Here is a 24,370-nt window from a genome sequence, read left to right as displayed (position 1 = left end):
CACCGCGCTGGTGCTCGTGTTGCGTGTGGGTTGCTCGTCTTTTAGAACACCGCTTCGGTCGCTGCCATCTTTCGCCGCCCTGGCGCCAGTCGTCATGTCGCCCAGTGAGGAAATAGTTTGTCATTTTGTTTGTTTCGCTTCATATCCTTCGCGTGCTAGCCGAGCGCTTCAGACAGGCGCGCTTTGTTGGAATACACTAACGCTCCTACAGGAACGCTAGGCGAAACGGCAACAAGTTCTCAACCCCCGCCCTCCTATCCTCGCTCCTGCCGTCTGCTAGCGCGAGGTCCGCCATGTTCTTCCTAACTCGTCCACCATTGTTGTGTTCAAAATATTCCGAGTTACTCGGGCGTTCAAATGTCACGTGACAATTCAGATAGAATAACGCTGGATGATGGTAGGTTTTCGAACGCCAAGGCACAAAACCGTTACTTGAGAGTGAAGTCGAGTCAAATCCGCCATGTTCTTCCTAACCGGAAACGGAACGCGGACACTGACCGATGGGAGAGCGCATCGGCACATCCCACACAGGCGCATTATCGCGGGTCTTGTTAAAGGGACCATGAGATTACCTTTTTTCCTTTTGCCAGGCAACTTTTACATTAAACCTTTAACGTTCACTGAAGGCCGAACAGGCAACCGTTTTCGTCCCGGTTTCTTAATTTCACAAAAAAATTAATAACATTTCGACTTTTTCTTTCTCTCCAATTGACCGCAAAACAAGCTGCGGCGTAATTTTGACGGTCGTGACGTACTCTGGGACAGGAACCGGAAGTTCTCTCGGCAGTAGGAGAATGGGAGCGTTAGCGGCGGCGAGTTGTAGGTGCTGTTGTGAAAACGGAAAAGCCCCGGACCAGACCCTCCCTATCTAATCCGTCCGGCAACGGTGAACTCATTGAGTAGCATCGCCACATGGCTCCGGTCGGCTTGCCCGGAAACGAGGCGAGAGGCGACAAGGGGGTGCCCTGGGACCACCGTGTTGGCGTCGCCCCACCTAGGCGCGGAGCTAAGCCGGACCCTTCTTTCTGGCTGTGTTAACGCTGGTCCGAAACGGGGTCAGCCGACTCAAGAACCGGGAGGATTACCGGGCCAGGATTCCGGGTAACGACGCGCCAGCTGCGGGACCTCCGTGAGGGTGGGATTATCCCCGGACGCCACCTGCGGATGATCCGGCCAAGCCCTTTCCCGTGCCTCAACGCCGTCTGATGGAGGGGTCAGCACTACCACGGCCAACGTCGTCACCCGGGCAAACACTGGACCCCTTGCTGTCGCCTCCTCGGCGCAGCTTTCGAGGGCAAGGGTGCTTCGGCGCCGGAGTGTAAAGTCCGGCCACAGCTGCAGTGTGTGCATGTGGGTGTGTGCGTGCTCAGGGGATGAGTGGAGGCGGGGCCTGAACATGATTTGTTGGCAGCTCGGCCACCATTGGCTGCCAGCCGCGAGAGTACCGAAGAGCGACCCTATAAAGGGGGCAAACAGAATGTCGCATCGGTGCTCTCGGACGTTGTAAATACTTTGTACATATGTATTAAACAAAGTTTCGTTGCGAGAGACCCTCCCGTCTCGTCATGTTCCTGGACGGGAGTCTGCCCGCTGCTCCTCTCCTGGCCTGGCCCTGCGTCACGCTACCCGGAGAACCCCCTCGGTCCCAACAACTGGATGGCAGCGGTGGGATCGACTTCGCCGGACCATGACTTCTTGTGTGGGTGAGTGCCCGGCCCTCTCTTTCTCAATCTGCCAGACCCATTAGCTCTAAGTTTTGCCCGTGGGGGTTGGAGATAATCGTTGTTAGAAGTACTGTGTGACCGTTCTAACGCGAGCATTTTATGAGAAAGGGGGCCAAGACAAGCTAGATCATGAGTCTAGAGGCGTTCCGTTGGCATGAGCTGGTACAGGTCTGTACCGAATTAGGAATCGATTTGGGGCAGACAAAAAGAAAACCGCACATCATCAAACTCCTTCAGGCCGAAGACGTCAGTGTTGAGGAGTTCGCAGAGGCTCTGGAGGAAGTTCGCGAAAGGGAGCGGGAGGAACGCAGAAAGCGGGCCGACGAGGAGGCTAGAAAGGAACTCGAGAGGGCTCTCGAGGCGGCGAGATGGAAGCTCGAGAAGCGCGAGTATAAGCGCGAAATGGAGCGGCTCGACTACGAGTTCGAGCAGCTCGAGCTCGCGAAGAAAGCGCGGGAGTTGGAGGCTCTTTGTCGGGCAACAACAGGCGTTGAAGGGGTGACAGGAAAGGCGTGTCAGGGAAAGGAGAAAGTGGGAGCTGGGGACACTGAGCTGACCGGAGACCAGCGTCTTTCTCCCGACACGGCCTTCACCGTTCTTCGCAAGCCCGACCCGAACTCCGAGCGGCGGGACGGTGAGAGTGACGTGAAAGCAGCAACAGAACTGGTGTGTCAGGAGAAGAGGAAACTGGAAGCTGGGGACACCGAGGTGACCGGAAACCAGCATGTTTCCTCCGACACGACCGACGCTGTTCCACGCAAGACCGACGCCGTTCCGTACAAGACCGACCGAACGCCCGAGCGGCGGGAAAAGGAAGAGAAGGCTCTTCGGGCGTCCAGCTGCGACTTCCTGGAGGATGAAGGCGACGCCAAGACAGAGACGACGCCGGGGGAGTCCAGCCAGCTCATGGAGAGCAGCGCCGAGATGCCGGGGAGAGCGGCCCAGCAATCAAGCCAGGATCCTGACCGCTCTGATCGGCACGCGTGCGGCTTTGAGGACAAGCCCACGGCGCCATCGCAGGAGTCCAAGCGGTCCACCAGGAGGGAGGTGGTTGAGATTTCCTTCGACGAGATCAACCACACCTGCCCGGTGTGGTTGGGGAACCCGGACTCCAGGTCATTCACGGAGTCCAGGTGCAGGGAGGACGACGAGTGCGCGTCCGGCAGCGAGTCGTCATCAGGGTTGGAGGACGGGAGACCCCAAGCCGGCCATCCCAGGGGACCTGCAACCGGCGGTGGCTGCGCGGGCAAGGGACCCTCCGGAGTCACGATGGAGCCCGGGCGGGACCAAACAGACCCGACGCAGGTGCCTCTAAGGACGTCGTCGTGCTCGCGGCATGAGGGATCCGCCACCGAGAACTTGGAGGCCGTCATGATCCAGCGACCGAGACGCAAGAGGAAGAGGCGGCGCCGAATCAGCGTTGTACGCTCTAGCAGCAACGCTTCCTGCGAAGAGCGCCAAGGAAAGCGCGACGAGCGCCCCTTCAAGAAGAAAAAACGGTCCTCGAGGCTGGGAGGGGAAAGACTCCGAGACCCTCGTCCCAACGAGCCACGGACCCACAGCTCAAGTACGAGCAAGCAGCCTGGAGGAGGCAACAACGAGCCTGGAACGACTCGGCGAGGTTCCAGACGGAGTCACAGCTCATCGCCTGTGGTTCAGCCTGGCGTCACGTCGGACGCGGAGACTAAGGGAGATCTCCGAGACTGCAACTTCGGGCCTGCACGCAAGTCCAAGGAGAACTTGAACAGTCCGAGTGATGCCAAGAACAAACAGGGCGTGGGTTAGATACAAAGAAGGACTTTCGAGGGCAAAGGTGGTTTTTTAAGTGCTATTGAGTCGACTAGGTTATTCGGCAAGTTTATTAGCTTTTCTTTTTTTCGGGAGTCCGAGTTTTGCATTTCGTTGGGCTTTAGCTTGTTGTGTTAGCGTTGTTCCTTTAAAGCGGTCTTCTCCTCAGTAGCGATTGCATTACGGAGGACGTGATCAAATTTAATAGGGATATACCATATGTGAGTTACGTTCCGGTTTGTAATGTGGTTTTGTTTTCACGGGAGTCCGTTTTATTTTGGGTTGAGCGTTAGAGAGCTTTTATTGGTCTACAAAAGTTTCTTTCGCTAAAGCAACCTGTCGTAGGAAATAAGTTTCTGTGTGTCTTTCGTTGATAGAATAGCACGGAACTTTCAGGTGGCATTTTTTATTGTTGTGTGAGAGTGGTCTGGCGGATTGAAGGTACGGAGGGCTGGGCGCTCGGCCGCGCGGGGTCTGGTTCGGTGTTGTGGGTTGCGTTACTGTCACTTCCCAGAGTTGACTCCAGCCTGGACCTCAGTCGCCAGCCTTGCCGTGAGACCGCGTCTTTCAAGGGACCAGTGTGGACTGCTCCCCTTCAAGACACTCTTCCCAGCGGCGGAGGAGCTGTTGTGAAAACGGAAAAGCCCCGGACCAGACCCTCCCTATCTAATCCGTCCGGCAACGGTGAACTCATTGAGTAGCATCGCCACATGGCTCCGGTCGGCTTGCCCGGAAACGAGGCGAGAGGCGACAAGGGGGTGCCCTGGGACCACCGTGTTGGCGTCGCCCCACCTAGGCGCGGAGCTAAGCCGGACCCTTCTTTCTGGCTGTGTTAACGCTGGTCCGAAACGGGGTCAGCCGACTCAAGAACCGGGAGGATTACCGGGCCAGGATTCCGGGTAACGACGCGCCAGCTGCGGGACCTCCGTGAGGGTGGGATTATCCCCGGACGCCACCTGCGGATGATCCGGCCAAGCCCTTTCCCGTGCCTCAACGCCGTCTGATGGAGGGGTCAGCACTACCACGGCCAACGTCGTCACCCGGGCAAACACTGGACCCCTTGCTGTCGCCTCCTCGGCGCAGCTTTCGAGGGCAAGGGTGCCTCGGCGCCGGAGTGTAAAGTCCGGCCACAGCTGCAGTGTGTGCATGTGGGTGTGTGCGTGCTCAGGGGATGAGTGGAGGCGGGGCCTGAACATGATTTGTTGGCAGCTCGGCCACCATTGGCTGCCAGCCGCGAGAGTACCGAAGAGCGACCCTATAAAGGGGGCAAACAGAATGTCGCATCGGTGCTCTCGGACGTTGTAAATACTTTGTACATATGAATTAAACAAAGTTTCGTTGCGAGAGACCCTCCCGTCTCGTCATGTTCCTGGACGGGAGTCTGCCCGCTGCTCCTTTCCTGGCCTGGCCCTGCGTCACGCTACCCGGAGAACCCCCTCGGTCCCAACAGTGCGCCGGTAGGTTTTACTTCAATAAACCTTTGGTTGGGGCTAGTTGGTTCATATCGATTAAAGGGTTAAAAGGCGCGAACAAACAGGACGAAAAAAGAGACACGTACGACACGGACAGGCGCCTGTCCGTGTCGTACGTGTCTCTTTTTTCGTCCTGTTTGTTCGCGCCTTTTAACCTTTAAATAGGTTTTACTGCGCTGGTGGCACCGACGTATTTTCTGAATCGGCGCCTCTCATCGCCACGATATCCATGGACGCATCGCAGCTGAGCGAAATTCAATGATATATGTTGGGCTACAGCGACAGCATGGGACTAGTCCCATGCACCGGCATGCCTTTTGGGAAGTGCGGCTGAAGACTCCAGAAGTCAACACAACTGTTATTGTTGGTAAATGGCGGCCCATGTCAGTCGTTTGCGAAGCGACGTAAATGGAAACAAATTGCCGCGGCGTTTTTTGCGGCCTCGGAGATGCAGGAGCGAGCCGACGTTAAAAAAGATACGTTTGAACTACGACACTGTCAGCAAGAGCTACGTAAATACCTGTTCACACTCGGAGCGGACGCGCGCGTTTGATGGGAGTACTGTATTCGCGCTGTTGGTAAGCGCTTCGGGACCGATCTTTTACGATTGCAACTCGATACTGACGTGACACTTGGCAAAGGAAGGTTGGACCGGCATTGCACGTAGTTCCCACGAACTGTTATACCATAGCCTCCTCTATACGGAGAAAGCCTGGCACATCGACGGCGGAGCCATGGGGCGCGCGGCCGCAGAATAAGGGAGAGGAGGTGCGCGCGAAGCGATGACCAATATGGTAGCGCAGAGCAGAAACGGCAGAGATAGTCTGCGAGCGCTTGGGTCATGAGCGGCCGCTCCCCGAACCACGTTTGTTTTCGTGTTTTCGTCACCGTCGTTTTCGTACTCCGGCAGAAACGGCTGCGGCGACGGCGGTGATTCGAAAGGGCGCTGGCAACAATGCACAATGCCGGTGGCGTCGGCAGAGTTGTCGGTGTGCCAGCGGAGTGCGCCGTCGTCGGACCATCGTGTGGCGCCGCGGAAGAACCAAACAGTTTTGACTAAGTAGTTTCGACGCCCAGGTGCCGAGGATACAAGTAACAGCGCTACAGAATGAAAGCTCGGCGTGTTCCAGCGAGCTCTGCGGCCAACTGCGACGGGAAACGAAGGTGCGTGCGCGCGTCGCGAAGACGAACGCTTTCAGGCAAGAGACGGGCAGTGTACGAACGTCGGAGAAATATGTGATTGGTGGTAAAGGGCCACAAATTTACACTACCTCGAGACATGAGAAGAGCTTCTTTGACCACCATCGGCAGTGGGTGGCATGGGCCGTTGTGGCTGCGTCGTGCGAGGTTGAGAAGCGATTGTGCATGAGGTGCGGGATTCGTTCTACGACTACGATGTTTACGTACCGTGAGAGGTCCACCCAAGAGCAAAAGAAAGTTTTGTTTTTGGTTCGCCGACATGCGGTGGCATGTTCGTGTGTGGTGGTGGTCGTCATGACGGTGGTGCGTATGTGCATGTGTTTGTTTGGGGTGGGGGTTGGAGGCGGAGAACCTTCATGCAGTCGAACTGACGTGCAATCGTGCAAACCCCAGTTTCTCATACAGCTGTGCTTTTGATGTTTTTGCTACCGACAAAGCATCAGGACTGTTTGCTTAACTAGCGGCGCGTTCTGTCGCTGTCCATCGAAAGACAGTTACGGAAAATATTACGCATTTTCGAGTGCAGTGGTTTTTGTTACTCTGTATCAACGAGCTATTCATGTTGTCTAACATGAGATGTACCCGCAAGGCGCATTTGCGTTTCGCACGCGCGGCTTAAACTGGCATTAAAGCGGTGCCTTAATCAACGCGTTGAAAACCGAAGCGCAAGTGCGTATTTTTAACTCATACTACTATTAGAATCAAATCAAATCAAATCAGTTTATTTTCGCCTTGTATAAAAAAGATGGAGCTGTGAAAAACGAAAAAGCTACAGCACTGCAGCTTGACGAGTCCACAGACCTTAAGAGTGAATGTGAATGTTAGGGAAGGTTTGCGTGAAGGCAACAGGCAACAGGCTGGATAAGTGAGCGTGCAAAGCAGCGAACGTATGAGTGCTCGGCTCGCACGCCTAGCACTGCCTTCGCTCGCACGTTAGATCAAACGAAGCATATCTTTGACTTCGTTCAACCCTAACGTGAAACGAAGTATATAGCCCATGAATCGCCGAACACTCCAAGCACCAGATACCGACCTTCCCGGGCAGTTCGTCGCACAACCTCCAACGCAAACGAAAGCGACGACCGGGACCGTTGCGGAGATGCGGACGCAGGCACGCAGGGGCGGCGAAGGGAATGGGTTGACGTTGAGTTTCTCTTCTCCGCGATTTCAAAAAGAAAAGCTGGGGAAAAAAAATACTGTTTCTGCGTTTGGCCGCTCGCTCTTGCGTGGCGCTAGCAGACAAGCTTGCCTCCGCTCCCGATTCCCCGCCCCTCCTCTCCTACCTTCGGCGGCCACTTTTTTTCGCGACGCGCCAGGCTTTCTCCGTATATGTTATGGTTATACTCGACAGTGAAGTGCACTCGTGACAGAATAAAACTGGCATAACAATAACAGAGTGTACATACCGTGTTAGCAAGGTAATCCATACAGCGTTTATTTGAGCTCTATATCACACAGAACAAGATAGAATCGACGAGAGTCCCTTTTCGTCAACATTGCCACAGAAAACAAGGGGAAGAGATTGACCTCACCTCTTAATCTGAAATTGAGGTCAGCGATCAAACTATATTACGGGAAGGGTCCAAAAGGGTCGCGCGGTGATATTCCATTCAGCAAGCCAGCCGGTCGAGGGCAGACGGTCTTGGCCAAGTACCGTTCAAGCAACGCTGCGCCGAGTCGGAGTGCCTGCTAGGCCTATCTGTCGAGCTCGCTTGGTCGGCGTCGGTAGATTCGTCGCCGGTGTAGCTCTTCTCGGGTGTTTGTGGATCCAGCGTTCTTGTTCCTCGTGGTCTGTTTCAAGTACTTTTTTCTTGTTGCTTAAAGTCGGGACGCGTGAGAAGAACACGTAGAAAAATAAACGTTCGTTGGTCGTCACGGCCAAGTAACTGAACGACGCTGTCGGCCCTACTGTATTTGCTTTGTTTACCACACGATAGATGGCGCTTAGCTCCCAGCGTTATCAAATGTGGCCATTTTCGTCACAACTCTAATTATGCTGCAAAATGTGGATATGAATATTATTTAACAAACCTTTTAGGAAACATTCGCCGGCTATTTATTGTTTATGATCGCGGTGCTGGTGGAGTAGGCTCTTACCCAATAGGCGACGCTGATTCGGCTGACATTCTGCGGTTCCACGGATGCATCGGAGTGAAAAGGCAGACAACTTTCGAAGGAAAGAAGGCGCAAAAGGGTCCGGTTTTCTTTTAAAATTTCTATAGCGAAGAAATTTTTTGGCTCCCTTTTTTGCGTTTTTGTATTTCTTTTCACATCTTTACGACGTGCGGTGGATGAAATTCGATCTCAAAATCGTTTCATGGTCCCTTTAAGTATTCTTTACAGTGTGCACTGTTCGTTTGAAAAATTCCTGATAACTTCGTGGAAGTATGGAGTGAGCGCCTGCAGCGTTGTTTATTTACGTGTGAACCATTCTTATGTAAACATACACCGCAATGGTTGTGTATTTTGGTTCTGCATAGAACAACATTGCCAAGCCCCCATTAATGGAGGGGTTCGCAATGTTATTCTAGCCAACGTGAGCATCGTTGGCTGTATGTGTGGGTTCAAAACTAAAAAATATTCGCCCCCCCCCCCAAAAAAAAAAAAAAAAACGGGCGACCTTTATCATTACAATTTGGAAAGAGGATGCTCTGAGTCAGATTTGTTGAGTATTGTTTGTGGTTTTCTGCGAATGTACTGGAGCATTGTGGCAGAGAACCTTGATGTGTTGACGCCTGACCAATTGAAACTTTTATGAATAAAAAAGGTAAACTTTCAGTATTTTAGAGCGCAGCTCTTAGGGGCCCATTCCCGGCTTGAGCGCCGTTGCGTCGTCTTCGGCGTCGGCGTCGCCGTTGGCGTCGGCGTAACCAAGGTCACCCCAAGGTCACCCCAAGGTCCTGTGACCCCAGAGGTCACGTAACCCCTCCCCCAAGGTCACGTGACTCCTCAAGTCACATGACCCCTCCGAGGTCACGTGACCCCCCCGGGTCACGTGTCCCCCGATGACGTCTTCAGTGACGTCACTGATGACGTCACTGAAGACGTCATCGGGGGACCAGCGTTCTTGACGATGACGATGCGTCACCGCATCGTCATCGTCATCATCACTGATGACGATGCGATGACGCCATCATCACTGATGACGTCATCAGTGACGTCACTGATGACGTCACCGTCATCTGCATCGCCATCATCATCATAACTGATGACGTCACCGGCATCCGCATCGTCATCGTCATAATCACTGATGACATCATCAGTGACATCACTGATGACGTCATCGGTATCCGTATCGTCATTGTTACTGATGTCGTCATCGCCATCGTCACGTGACCCCCCTAGGTCACGTGACCCCCCCTAACCTTCCCTCCTCCTCCTCAAGAGCTGCGCTCTAATTCGGCGTTACGGCTTTCACTTTTTTCATTTAGATGTACAATCTGCCAGGACCAAGGGAGATGACCTTATGATACTTTTTGATTCCGTTCAGAGTACATTTAATAATATCATGTTAACAGATGCATGGTATAAAGATGATTATTATTTTTTTGCACTTCATGGGGGGTATATAACCATTTTTTATTTAAATTGCGATTATGGATGTGGTGGTGGTGTCTCGTGGCAAGCAAACTTTTCTGTCCTCGAAATTCTTTCCGATTATTCTATCGTGGCACGGAACTATGAAATACATTGTGTTAGAAGAGAACGGGATATATCTTCGGTTTTGTATCGTCCACCTGGCCGAATCGCTGAAGTATTATTAAATTTTTTTAGACACATCATTTTTGTTCTGCAAATTAGGAAGTATGTGAGCTCTTCCTTGGTGGAGATGTGAATATAAATCTGCTAGAGGAATCACGTTTTAGAGGTGACTTTCTTACTTTACTTATGTCTAACAACTTTTGTAATATCATTGTCCCTCCTACTCGTGTCACAACCACGCCATCAATATTGATTGATGCGTTTGTGACAAATCGCGAGGAAAGTCGCATAAGTGCTGGTGTTTTAGGTTATGGTATAAGTCATCAGTTACCACTTAATATGTTATAAACAAAACTGCGCCTAGGCCACTGAGCTTGTTAATAAAGATTAAAAAAAAGTCTAACATGACCCGAAGTATAAATCCCACCATACTAGAACAATTCCGCTTAATTATTTCTTGCACTAATTACGACAGCTGGCTGCCAGAGTTGCGTGTTCATCCCCGTAGCACCATCTTTCCTGCACGGCATGTTGATCCTGCTCCTCCGGTGACTGAATTCGGCGAATAGCGGCGCCACGTGTTCGAGGCGCGCGGCACGCTCAAAAGCAGGGGAACGTACGCCGGGGCGCGTGCAACGTCTAGCTCCTCACGTGATCAAATCTCGGCGAATAGCGGCGCGGCGGCACGTGGAAAACGGACGCGACACTCTGGCTCCCATATATGGGAGAATCCCCACCCCTGCCCGTTTCAATCTGGATGAGCATCGTACCGAAGTGCGGTCGTGTATCATTACTGCGTGGTGCACGTTAAAGAGCCCAGGCTAGCGGTTGTACTTCACTGGCTAAATTTCTCATCTACAGCGAGTGACTCGTCGCAACTTTGAAATGGCTGACCAACTGCACCCTGTATAAATATTAAATATCCACACAACCCCAATCCCGTAGGGAGTCTATGCAGAAACTGTAGGTTGCAAAAGTCGTCTCTTTTTTTTTTTTTTTTTTTTTTTATGGATTTTATTGCGTTTTTTTCTACAGGTACCTATAGTTTCACGAGCGCTGTCAACTGTTATTGAGCCAAGGACAGGTAACTCAATCATTGAGTTGAACTGAGCTGGCCTACCTCAGTTGGCTTGTGGGGTTCGCTCAAATAGCGCTAAAGATGAAGGTTTCCGCCGCAATGCCGCCGATGGCCAGTGCCAGTGAAGCACTTACTATTGCGGGATATCAGCGATGGCATCTAGAACGAACGGTACAGCAAATATTGTCGGAAGAGGTATCATTGGGGGCCGGAGCTGCCGCTAAAACGATCACGGCACGTCTCCGAAGCTCACGTTCGGCGAGCGCGGTTTCGTGATGTCGGTGCCCATATGATTTTCCTTGTGCTTCTTTTGCTCAAATTCGTGTGAAACGTTCTGATTATCGTCTCTTTGCACTAAAAACAAGAAAACAAGTTAATTATATTTTGTGTTAAACGCTCATATTGCATAAAATGTCTGCATATAATTAATTTGCATCACTGAAAAAAACATAATGTGACATCAGTTTTGGTTTTGTCTCGGTTTCAACTGGGATCGAAAGTTCAGGTTGTTAGACATATGTACTGTGTGACACCTGGCAACGCCGGAAAACTTAATTTAGCTGGATGACAGTTGGGATGTGCCAACAATCGTCGGCGCAATGATCGTTGAAATGGCCCGTGTCTATCAAAGCTAAGCAATTGACTGTTGTTTCTTTTTTGGTTATCACCTGGAAACTTTAGGTCTAAATTGCAAAATAGGTGTCAGAATAATTTTTCAATAGTGCTTGTTTGGTGTCATTTTTTCTTAATTTCTGGGAATTTGGAAATAATGTGGCGAAGCAAAGAAAAGCTAGAGAAGATCCGCAGGAACGTACTACTTTGGCACTAACTAACGCATTGGAGTAAAACCTTATTAGGCCTAAGTTAGTAGTCTAGGACATCCAAACTTGGGCCACTTCAGGCTTTACTTCGGCGTGCCCCCTGGATACGTGTTAAATGATCGAAGGTTAATAGACTTCTTACGCTAGAGTAAGTGAATTTTTTACACAGCTGTTTTGTGCTTTCTGTGCGGAAATCACAAAACATATCTAATGTCATAAAAAATTCACCCAACAATTTACGCCTCCATAAAGATTCCAAACAACGGCGAAACAAAATTTCGGCGTTTTGCGATTAAAAGTTTGCGCTGCAGCATCCCATAAGCGCCCCCAGACGTGGTGGATAAACTACATCTGCCAGAGCGGAAGCACCTAGACAACCCCGAGAAAAGCGCACTGAGTATTCTAGGTTGTTCAGTATGTACTTTTTGTTGAAATAGAGCATGGCAGGAGAATTGGGCATCAATACGCTGACCTTCGCTTTACTTTATCCATTGTTATGTTTGCTTCCTCTTTTTATGTGTGTTGTGTATTTGCACCAAAAAAAAATATGATTATTGATTTCGGATTCTTGGCTCTTGACTCTTAACTCTAGACTCTTGACATTTGACTCTAGACTATTGACATTTAACCTTTATTTCTTGATTTTAGATTGTTGATAATTTACAGTTTGCGATTATCTTCTTTGCGCTTGCGTTCGGTTACTCGCCATCGAGATTTGCGCTTCATGCCAAATCGCACACAATGGTGGGAGTACAATTTGCTTCGAGCGATAACGACATCTCGGAGACTCGGGCGCGACAATATCCGGTTCCTCATTAACGGAGATGCCTTTGGAAATTTCTGAAAGGCCATGTGGTGGTCCGGTCTTTTCATCCGGTTGATCTGAGCGTTGCCGCCACCGGTCTCCCCACCCCGCTATCAGTTTTTTCCCCGATGATTTTAGGGAGGCGTTCCCACTTCAGTCTTGTGCAAGGGCTGTCGTTAGTGAGCTTTAAAAAAATACTCAACCTTTCAAAAAAAAAAAAAAAAACGTGGGAGGGTGAGACCGTGCCTGAGAGAAAGAAATGGCTAACAAAAATTTTAATAACAGTGTGCGCGATCCCACATAACAAATCGAACTGCCCAGTTTGATATGTGAAGAGAAATAAGGTGAACAATAAAGCTGAGCGCCAAGCCCGTCAAGATCTCTTAAAAAAAAAAAAAGAAAATAAGAAACATTTTGAACCATAAAACTCAAGGTTTAACGGAAGGGAATTGTTTTAAATGTAATCTCTAGTTACAAGAGAACCGATCAGTAGACTGCAGAGCTAGAACAGACTAAAAGGTGAGAATCGATAGAGATTCAGCCTTTAATTTTTATTTGTAGATTGATCGATTTTCTTGAGCGCTTCTGCACAAGCGCAGCGCCCTCTAACAAAAATAGAGCAGAAGCGATGTCAAAGAGACAGTGTAGGGGTTGCAAAGGTAGTACAGCACTTAGTGCAAATTTAGCTTGCACTGAGAATTCACAAACCTGAATGCGTGAAAAGGAAGAAGTAGAACGAGTGTTGGCGGCAACGCGTTAGAAGTATCGGCGTTACCGCCAACCTGTTACTTGTGTCATCAACTAGTCACGTACTCGTTACGTTCTTAAAACAGTAACTTGTAACGTACATACGTTACTGCCCTTAGCGAAAACTAATACGTTTGAAATATACCACATTCTAGTTTGAGTGTATTTGAAATACAGTTCATAATTGTAAGTACACGAAAAATAGACCGAAAATACAAACTTCTTTTTTTTTTACTTAGTACTAAAATATACTTCTAAAAATCATTTTAAAATACCTTTACTTAAACTACATTTGAAGTTCCCTTCATGCGTTTTGAAATATGTAAATACTAAATTAATGGGAACAAAATACCTTTCACATACATTTCTTGAAATATTTATTTAATGCATGCAAAATATACTCCAACCCCAAAAAAATGGAGCAATCAAAAATACGTGCAGAATACTCTTAAAAAACCTGAAAATCGTAAATACTATTGTGTTATAGTCTAAGTACCTTTTGACTGCAATACTTTGGTAATTTGACTTAAATTACCAAAATATTGAAAAGCTCCCCTTCTAGAAGTTCACTTCAAGCAGATATGGAGTAGACTGAAGCGCGTAAATACAACATTTGATTAGTTTGTCAACTGAATTGCGCAGCATCGCACTGATAAATCAGCCCAGTTTATGTTATTGTTTCCTTTTTTCTATCAAGAACACACCTGATCAGTTCCTTGCACACCAATCACAAACGGGGTTCGGGAACTACAACCACAACATTTGCTGATGCTGGAAAGCTTCAGCAGGTGCTGTGAACAGGTACGTTTGGCGTGGTTTTGTTAGCACAATGTTAGTTCACTGAACGTGTATACTCATCATTGTACGTGATGTGAATAGTGACTTTAATATAGTGACATTAACTACCATATTAAATAGTTTACTACTAAAAAGGAAAGGCAAAATAACTACTGTAAAATACTTATTTTTCGCGGGCTCAATATTTCGTGATTTAGGTCGAAGTTGGAGTTTTGGAATAATTCGCAAATTGTAATTTTCGCGACGGGCTGGGATCGCAATATAGATTTTAATGTTTTTACATTTGGCCGGAATTGTTCACGGGACCTGTTTTTCGGAATTGTAGGCGATTCGCGAACTTTGCGAGCATTAAGTCCTCACGAAAATAAAGTCGTTTACAGTATTTAAAGTAAAGAAACTGCCCTGATTCGCTTTGTCCTGTGTGGTGCTACGCAGAGAAGCAATAACATGTATTTTATGAGCCGTTTGTGTGGATATTGTTTTGGGGACTGCGCCGAATTGTTATTAGTTCTAACAATTTATTAAGAGATATCGTCCACGAACTTCAAAACACGGTTTCCCCTCTGACAGACTCCCGAAGAGAAGATCGAATACTTGGAACCTTAATAAGCGTAGAGGTGGTCACCGGAAAAATTATTTATTACCTTCAATATGTAGACTATATAAGGCTCTAGAGCAGTCAACGGGACAGTGAATGAGCTGTCCAGTGCGTCATGGTGTTTGTGTTTGTGTTCGTTTCTAATGTACCTTTGTGAGCTGTATTTAGTAGCGCCTTCAAATACCACAGGGACACCATTTGCTGACAAAATCGAAAATAAAAGAAAAAATTGTGTAACCGGCTTTTAATGCCCAAATGGCATCTGGAGTGTGAAGGGATAATATTTCTGATATATCTAAAATATTTTTTGATTCATATTTATAATGTATTTTGAATACATTACGCACGTATTTCGAGTGCGGCCAAAATAATACAGAATAAATACGAAATGAATATTCGTATTCAATATATTTCAACTTCGTTTGAAGTACGGTCTCTTTTTGCTAAGGGTGGCTTCGAGTAAAGGGTAACGTAATTACGTTACTCGTTACACCTTTCCATGACCTGAAAAAAGTACAGTTCATTATTTTTCGTCTCTATTCTTCGTTCACGTTAAGTCTAGACGCAGCCGACTCTGTGAACTGATACGGAACCAATCAGTGTCAAAAGTCCCCCATCATAGTGTATGCCATGTTTCTATATGCGTTCTATCATCGCTCAACCAATCATACACAAAAAAGCTAAGCGACATGCGCTTTAAACGCTCCTTGATTGGTCCCTTTAGCTCGTAGCGTCTTCAGCGTCCGGACTGAAACAAAGTATAGGCGCCAAGCCATCAATTATCTAACTCATTTCCCATACTTGCAACATTTTGACAGTTTTCTCCGCGCAAGATGTTTCACTTTATAAAAACCCCAACGCTTTGTCCCAGTGTCGAAAAGAGCTGACCGAAAAACAGCGTTGTTAACGTCGATCTATAAATAGAAATTAACGCAAACGTAGCGTGGGTTACTTTTTATCGCTAACGGTGGCGGCAACACGGATCGTTGATTTTGACGTAATGTAGGTAGAAACTCGTTCATATTTTTTGCAAGTAACGAGAAAGTATTTCGTTACTTTTTCGGTAACGCCATCACTGAGTAGAACCAAATTTTATATTAATTGGCCAAAGCCTGGGTATAGTGGTCCTAAATTGCCATACAGGTGCCAGAGTTAACGTTCGCTGCCTGGTTTTTCGGTTATCACAAGGCATTAAAACTATTCCTGAGAGAACCAGCTATGACGTTTAAAAAGAAAATCTCACAGTTAGTCTTCACTAATAGTTTGTAGGATGGATTCAATTGACATTGTTTGCTCACGTATGACATTTCGGCACTCACGAGGCGGAGCAGAGAAGAGTGAATTTTTGTTGTGATTGCTTAGGATCAAGTACCCTCTATCTAGTGTCATAAGGCAAAACCCCTTAAGCCCAAGTTAGGCCCTACAAAAGCCCAAACTTGTATCAGATTAGGATTTTCTTATGGCGTATTACCTGGGTTGTTTGTTGTCCAATGTAACGTTTTCGCGAACTTGCAATTATCTGTATTTTGAACAAGTACACTATCGGATATGCTAGGCAAGAGCTCTGGATGGAATGGCAGAGCGCCCGAGAAGAAACACAAACTCATAGCGATAAAAACAATAAGGGATTATCAATCGTTTTTTGCGTAATTTCTTCTCAAAACCTAATATCCCTGGTACTCACTCTCATAGAGGCCATGTACAGTACTCACCAAACGTTTGCCGAACACGCAAACCGAGTCATCCTGGCATGGGAGCACTATCTTGCCGGCAGTCGATAAACTTTCCTATGACGAGGCGCTCGATGAAACAGCCCGATCAGGTGAGGCGTCTCGCTCAAGGTTAAAATTGCGGCTGCACAGCTGACATCGCGTTTGCGGCAGTGGAGTGCGAGGGGGTCGTAGAAAACGTAGATTGCCCAGGAGCCAAAATTGCAATGTTTTCCTCGGTTCAGCCGTGATTTTTCTGTTAGCAAGCGGCCCCCCCTGATCGTACTGTTTCAGTGAGATCTACATCATGGAGCAGCTCTTCAAATGCCGCCAGGATAATGATACAGTAAGACAATGTACAGTGCTCGTGTGATTAATAAGTTTGGTAATCAGTGTACATAACATCAACTTCCTCATTATAAGAGAATAAATCTACTAAACGTTTAGAGCAGTGTACCTCTAATACACGACGTGTACCAACATTTGTTGCAAGGGTCAGTGATTTCCGTAACACTTTATATACATATATATATATATATCTATGTGTGTGTGTGTGTTTATTTATTTATTACCTACAGTTCGCCCATAGGGCATTAATGTAGGGGATGAGTTACGCTTAACATACAAAAATATAAAATACAACTCAACGATATGCTACACCAGCAAGGCAAACTACACTAGCGTAGCACTTAAAATAAGCAAGAGAAACATTCATTAACATTGCACCATCGAAACACGGTACACACACACAGAACCATAAATTATTACTCTGTTTTTTCGTATACAAATACATGAGAAAGAAATGAATGAGCTACTTAGAACACCATCATAGCACGCCTTCATGAAAATACTGCTTCAGAGCGCATTCAACGCTTACAACGGGCTTCCGGTACGACGGCTTCAGGAAGTCCATTTCATTGATATATTGTAGGGCGGAAGTAGGATAATATAAAAACGGATGTACGGCATGTTATATCGCGTATCTTTCTGGAGGGGCCTAGTCTACGGGGTATAGTCGTAAAGGACTTAGATAAATTCCTTCCTATATACTATAGCCTCAAGAGGCACTCATTATTTATTTGCAAGGCGAAAATTATTTTAAAACCATATAGCGAACTAAGATAATAAGAAATGACTACAACATGCAGACCGGTTTCCTGAACGACTGTACAATATTGAACCAAGTGAAAGCAATTGCATAACGCTCTACCGCGCGTTCAAAAAAAAAAAGCGTTTGAGCACTACAGTTTTGGCGTATTTTACCACCCTTCAATGATGCGAGCACAAACTACCAGACTGGACTGCTGGCTCACTTGTCTGTTTCTTGTTTTACGCACGGTATAACCACATCAGTGGGGATTGACTAAATGTCTCTTCATCGTCCAACCTATTCAAAAGCTTGATTAAAGCGATCGCCTTGTTCCTCCGCACTCCACACCCAGCGAAATCAAACGAGCCGCTCTAGGGCACCTTTATATTTGTACCTCCAGCTCACGGAGGATCTCGCGGAAGAACAAGAAACACACAGATATTTCTTATTGCCTTCTCTGAAAGTAAATGTATTCGTTACAGAGCAAAGATGCCATTTCATAAATCTCAATATAGTTACACTCCCAGTTTCCACAAATTTCTGGTACGGCTGCCATTCGTCTATGTACCCCCCCCCCCCCTTTCCCCCACCCTTTTCCAGAGAATTGTGAATGGCCTCAGCTTGCGCATTTTTATGGGACGTGAAAACAAATCCAACGAGAGAAGGTTTGCTTGCGCCAAAAACATACATTAAATTTGTGAAGTGCAGTAAATATTTACGTTGCCGAAGTCATAATCTGCTTACTACGTGACAGATTAAATACACAACATTGAAGTTAAAATTGTTGCGTTTTACATCGACAGAGGCCCATTTGGTGCCACATAGAGATGTTTCTTTTCAAGTGTAACAAATTTATTTAAAGAAAAAAAATAACCGTGAAAGCTATACTTATACGGTATGGTGCCGGTGAGTTATACGGCCAGAGGTATAGTGTATACGATGCTAATTGTAATGATCAGTCGGCTAAATAAATAGAATTTGTTAATTAACTTTTTAAAAATGAAAATTGATGTAGCTTCAATTGGAAACTTGCCGAGCGTCACTGAAAACCACTAAATCAACTCTCTTGACAAGGATATAAAGCAAGGGCATTACTTTACGATATTCCGTAAAATCGCTTCATTTGGACGCGCTTCTAGGTTTCAGTTTCTTTTCTTAGCACATCTCTGCGCCCGCGGTCCTGCTCCCCAGCGACTGAGACGCGCATCAGACGTGCGCCACACAGGTCTCCATCCTGCGAGCGAGACGGGGGGTGGCTTCGCGCCGCGACCACTGCGGGACGGCGGGTGCAGAAATACGCTCCGACTAGAAACCGAAACGTAGAAACGGGTCCAAATGAAGTGTTTTTACGGAACGCCATAAAATGCTGCCTCTGTTTTAAATATTTCTAAAAAGAGTTGATTTAGTGGTTTCCGATGACACTCAGCAAGCTTTTATTTGAAACCATATGTCTATCTTCACGAATAAAAAGTTAATTAACACATTTTAACTAATTAGTTACCTTATCGTAAGGATTAGCCCCCAATACAATATCCACCTGGCCGTGTGGCTCACCTGCACAAGCCGCATAAACGTAGCTTTGGCGACTTTTTTTTTTTTTTTAACAAATCTGTTACACCTAAAAATAAACTCCCTATATGTTAAAGCAGCTCAACACCTCTTGGGAAGGTAATTTGGCAAGACTTAAATGGCTGCTGTAGAGGTGTCTCTAAAGCGTGTAGCGTGTAAAAGATTGCACTCAGTAACGTCAGCATAACATGCGCCTTTGTCGAAGCGTGGAGGAATGAACTAGGTACATAATTGAACCTTTGCGTGAGTACAGCACGATGTCAGCCCTTGCGCTTAAGGGGGATTCAACCTCAATTTATTTGTAGCCTTTTCCTCAAAAATGACTCAGAATGTTTCCGGGTTGTAAGAGAAGAACGGTATGACATTTCGGCTGTGGCAACTGCAAAAAGAACTTAGTGCGCAGTCGGGCTGCTGGAAATTCACCATGCTGCCTTTTAACCCGAAGCTGGGGCGGGTGGAAGAAAATGTTTTTCCGCCTATTGCCCCAGTCTCAGGTTAAAAAAAGAACATAATGGAAAAAAAAACAACTATACGAGGAAACTTATCAGCACACGCCACGAAATGCGGCTCTGCTAACACATTTGATATCCTGTCTTGTCTGAAAGCATATCATACAGGTGCAAATTGTATTCCGGCTATTGAGATGAAATAATTTACACAAGTGAAAAATCGACTGCAACAAAACTCAATGCATCAGAACGATAGACGAAGCAGTAAATCTTTTAAGGCTTCTCGTTTTCTGGCGATTCGTATTTTTACTAACATGCTCCTACACAAATTTCGAACCTTATGTTGTTGTTTTTGACCACTGTGAGTTGCAGTCTTCTTGCCTTGTGTGATCGTCTTTATTAAAATAAAATAATAAAAAAAACTTCCCACAGCAACCTTTTCGCAATGGCGCAGCACGATTTAAAAATAACTAAATTAATTTATTTTCAAGTTTAGGTGAGCAATTGTCCCTTGCAATATTTTGCCACCAAAGGAAGAGAGGCACAACGGCGCATGCGCGTCGGGTCTCCTGCCAGAACGACGGTCACTTTCCACAATTCTTGCATAGAAAATGGTGTACCATCGCGATTCACACGTTCACCAGTGATCTCCGCGCTTCCCTGTGCCCCGTTGTTCGGCAGCGCCAAAAGCTGCGTAGTGAGTTTTACGACAGTGTGAAATGCGGGACATTTTGAAGATTTTAGAATTTCTCGCGGGACGCGGGACACGAGCCCTCAATGCGGGACAGTCCCGCGAGTCGCGGGACGGGTGGTCACCCTACGCCCAGAAGAGCGGACAGCATGGTCCCGCCGCTTCATGAGGTACAGGAGAGTATCGCAGCTCATTGAGGAAGACGGGCCAGTTCAAGTGGACGCTTTGATCTACTGCCTGGGCAGAGACGCGGAGGATATACTGGCAGCAACGACGCTAAGAGAAGGTGGACTTTGACAAGGCGATCGAGGTGTTCCAAGGCCACTGTGTGGGAAAAAACAAAAACGTCATTTATGAGCGAGCAAGATTTCACCAGCGGAAGCAAGAGCCATGCGAAACAGTTGAGGCGTTCCTGACGGCCCTACACAAAATGGTGGCTCACTGCGGTTGCGGAGCACTTAAGGACGAATTGGTGCGGGACCGCCTGGTGGTTGGCCTGCAAAACGCGAAGCTGTTCGAGACCTTGCAAAGTGATCCAGAGCTCACCTTAGAAATGGCAGTACTGAAGGCGAGAGAGAAAGAAGCTGTACGAAGACAACAGGATGTCGTACGTTAGCAAAACCAAACAGAGAAACTGTCATCTGTCGACGCTCTGCGAAAAGCTGCCAGCAAAGGCCGTTCCAGTTCCGGGGAAGCAGCAAACGATACCGCGGGACGGAAAAAGTTGCCGTACGGGGCGGGTTTCACGAAAGAAACACCTGCCCAGCACCAACGCCCAAGTGCCACTCCTGCGGCAAGAGAGGCCACTGGCAAAATATGTGCCACAAGAAATCTCTGCGGGAGGTCGCCACAGAAGAGAAAAAGGCTTCACCAGAGAGATAGGCACTGGGTGCACTAAAGGTGAAAAGAAAAACACAGCAGCATAAAGAAAGACACCAAAAATGTTAATGGGAACCCGGTTTGTTTCAAGATAGACACCAGAGCAGATGTCAATGCTGTGCCACCTGGTGAGGTACCAGATGCAACTGCAGTGAGGCGCACAACGGTGAGACTGTATGGGGCTGGGGGACAGCCCCCCAAGATGCTGGGAATGCTCAAAGCCACGCACAGTTGTGGGAAAAACAGCATTATAGGGAGGAGATGTATGTCGTCAACGGACTAGAAGAGCCCCTGCTGGGACGTCGTGCAAGCACAGAACTAAAGCTCGTACAGCTCCTGCTGGAAGTGACAGAGGCCCCAAGTACTAAATACAAGGAGAAGTTTCTAGGACTGTTTAATGGACTGGGGGTAATGCAAGGTGACTACGACATCAAGATCAAGGCTGACGCAAGCGTAGTGTCAGTGAACACGTCCCTTGACAACCCTTGGCCCCACTTGACAAGGTCCGGCTCCAGCTGAAGGAGATGGAGGAAGACGGCATCATTCAAAAAGTGGAAGAGCCGACACCCTGGTGCTTAGCAATGTTGGTGATTCCCAAACCAAATGGGGAGGCCAGGATTTGTGTGGACTCGACAAACCTCAACAAGAGTGTAGAAAGGGAGAAGCTTGTCCTTCCATCACTAGAAGAAACTCTGGGGCGCCTCTCTGGCACAAGGATAATTTTCAAACTAAATGCAAAAGCGAAATTTTGGCAAGTAAAACTGGCAAAAGAGTCCCAGCTGCTCACGACAATTATAGCCCCCTATGAGAGGTTTTGTTTCCAAAGGCTTCCCTTTGGCATCTCCTCGGTGTCGGAGCATTTCCAGAGACGCATGAACCAAGTGCTCGAGGGGATACCTGGAGTGTTGTGTCACATGGACGACATTTTGATCACGGGAGCAGATGTCTCGGAACATGACAAGAGGCCGGAAGAGGTCCTGAAGAAGCTTAATGCGGCAGGAATCACTCTTAATGACAAGTGTGAGTTTTCAAAAACGTCGGTGAAGTTCTTAAGACACGTCCTCAGTGAGAAGGGGATTCAGCCAGACCCGGATAAAGTGAGAGCAATCGTGGACTTCCCTGCACCGGTCTGTGTTACGGAGGTCCGTCAGTTTATTGGCATGGCCAATCTAGTCGGACGGTTTTTGCCGAACCTGTCGGAGAAGCTGAAGTCCATCAGAGATCTCCTCAGGAAAGACACCGAATGGAACTGGGACATCCAGCAGCAAGGAGCATTTGACCAAGTGAAGGAAGCCATCAAGGAAGCTACAACTCTGACATTCTACAATCCCGGACAGCAACTGATAGTATCAGCAGATGCCTCGTCCTACCGACTAGGTGCAGTGCTGTTGCAAAAAGATGGACAAGCGCTGGTGCGTCCGGTTACTTTTGGATCCAAAGGTCTGAGTGAGACAGAAGGAAGGTATGCACAAATAGAGAAAGAGGCTTATGCAGTCACGTGGGCTTGCGAACGGTTTGAAAAGTTCTTGATAGGAACAATGTTTCAAATGCAAACAGACCATCAACCCCTTGTCGCACTGTTGGGAGACTGGGAGTTGAATGCCATTCCTGCGCGTATCCAAAGGCTTAAGCTGAGGCTGATGCGCTTCGAATACCCCATAGAGCATGCGCTTGGGAAAGAGTTGTGGACGGCAGATGCGCTGTCCAGGTCCCCTGTGGAGCCTCCAGAGAAAATGGAAGAGGAGCTAGAGGCATATGTTCATCTGGTGACAAGCTCCCTGCTTGCTACGGGCAACTACCTAAAGGAGGTGCGGGCAGCACAGATCAAAGATTCGGTGTGCCGCAAGCTGAGAGAGTTCTGCGAAACGGGCTGGCCGAACAAGACCGACATCCCTCTCGAGATTGCGCCTTACTTCAGAAACAGGGACAGCCTCACCATACAAAGCAACCTCTTGGTGAAGGACAACACACTGGTAATCCTAAAGTCATTGAGGAAGAATGTGCTGCACAAGTTGCATGCAGGGCACCAAGAAGTGTCCAAGTGCCGAGAACGAGCAAGGAGGTCAGTGTGGTGGCCAGGATTGAGCGCCGAGTTGCAAGTCGTGTTTGCAAACTGCACATGGTGCATCCAAGAGCGCAAGCCAAGAGTGAACCCATGATAGCCTCAGAGCTTCCGGAATATTCATGGCAGCGAGTAGCAGCACATCTATTTGAACTGAAGGGCAGGAACTATCTGATAGTAGTTGACTACTACTCCCGTACATTGAATTATGCCTGATACGCCAAACAACATCGGAGGTAGTTGTGGCCCACCTCAAGTCTGTGTTTTCCCGCCTTGGGATATCCGAGGTGTCGAGCTCGGACAATGGACCGCAGTTTACGTCTCAAACTTTTGAAGAATTTATAAAAAAAAACAAAAAAACTACCAGATTTGCCACATAAAGAGCAGCCCACTTGTTCCTTAAAGCAATAAAGAGGCAGAACGAATAGTAAAAGTTGCTAAGGACATCCTAAAGAAGGCCGAAGACCCTGACCTGGCACCTTAAATATTCAGAACCACTCCAGGCCCCAGTGGATTCAATCCAGCAGAACTGCTTATGGGACGGCGGCTACGTACAACACTGCCTATATTACCATCCCAGCTCTTCCCGGAATTGCCGAACCACATGTTTTTTTTTTGGGAAAAAGGATAAAGAAGAAAAACAAAAGCAAGCCCAAAAGTACAACCAACGGCACGGAGTAAGCTATCGCAAGGAGCTGCCCATAGGAAGTTCGGTGTGGGTCAAAGACCCTGGCACGACGGGACAAGTGGGGAGCGAAACAGACAACCCAAGATCGTTTGTGGTAGAGACACCATCCAGAAAACCCGTCAGGAACACCTACCACCTTGTCCCAACAGAAACAACAAGAGAGAGTGTGTAGACTCCATCCTTCGGGGACGAATAACCAACGAACGAACCAGCATGGGGTCCAGATGAAGACCCGCGAAAGCTCTCATGCTATGATGATGATGATTGGGGTTTAATGGCGCAAGAGCGACTTTGGCTATATTGTGCCAGACAAAATTACTTAAGACGGCTATACTAGGAAAGAGATATTAAAGTTTTCATGGTAAAAGTTACAGCTGATGTATATATCCGGTCTTTTTAAGATAGTCAATAACACGGTTAAGTTGCACTAAAGGATGATCATCAAGCAAAAACATAGGATGAAATGGAAGGTGACCTCTAAAAAGTTCAGGAAAACTTTG

Source organism: Ixodes scapularis, unplaced genomic scaffold (genome assembly GCF_016920785.2).
Source record: "Ixodes scapularis isolate PalLabHiFi unplaced genomic scaffold, ASM1692078v2 PGA_scaffold3__209_contigs__length_174095766, whole genome shotgun sequence".
Taxonomy (NCBI): domain Eukaryota; kingdom Metazoa; phylum Arthropoda; class Arachnida; order Ixodida; family Ixodidae; genus Ixodes; species Ixodes scapularis.
The sequence above is the reverse complement of the archived record's forward strand: the minus strand, read 5'-3'. Positions refer to the sequence as shown.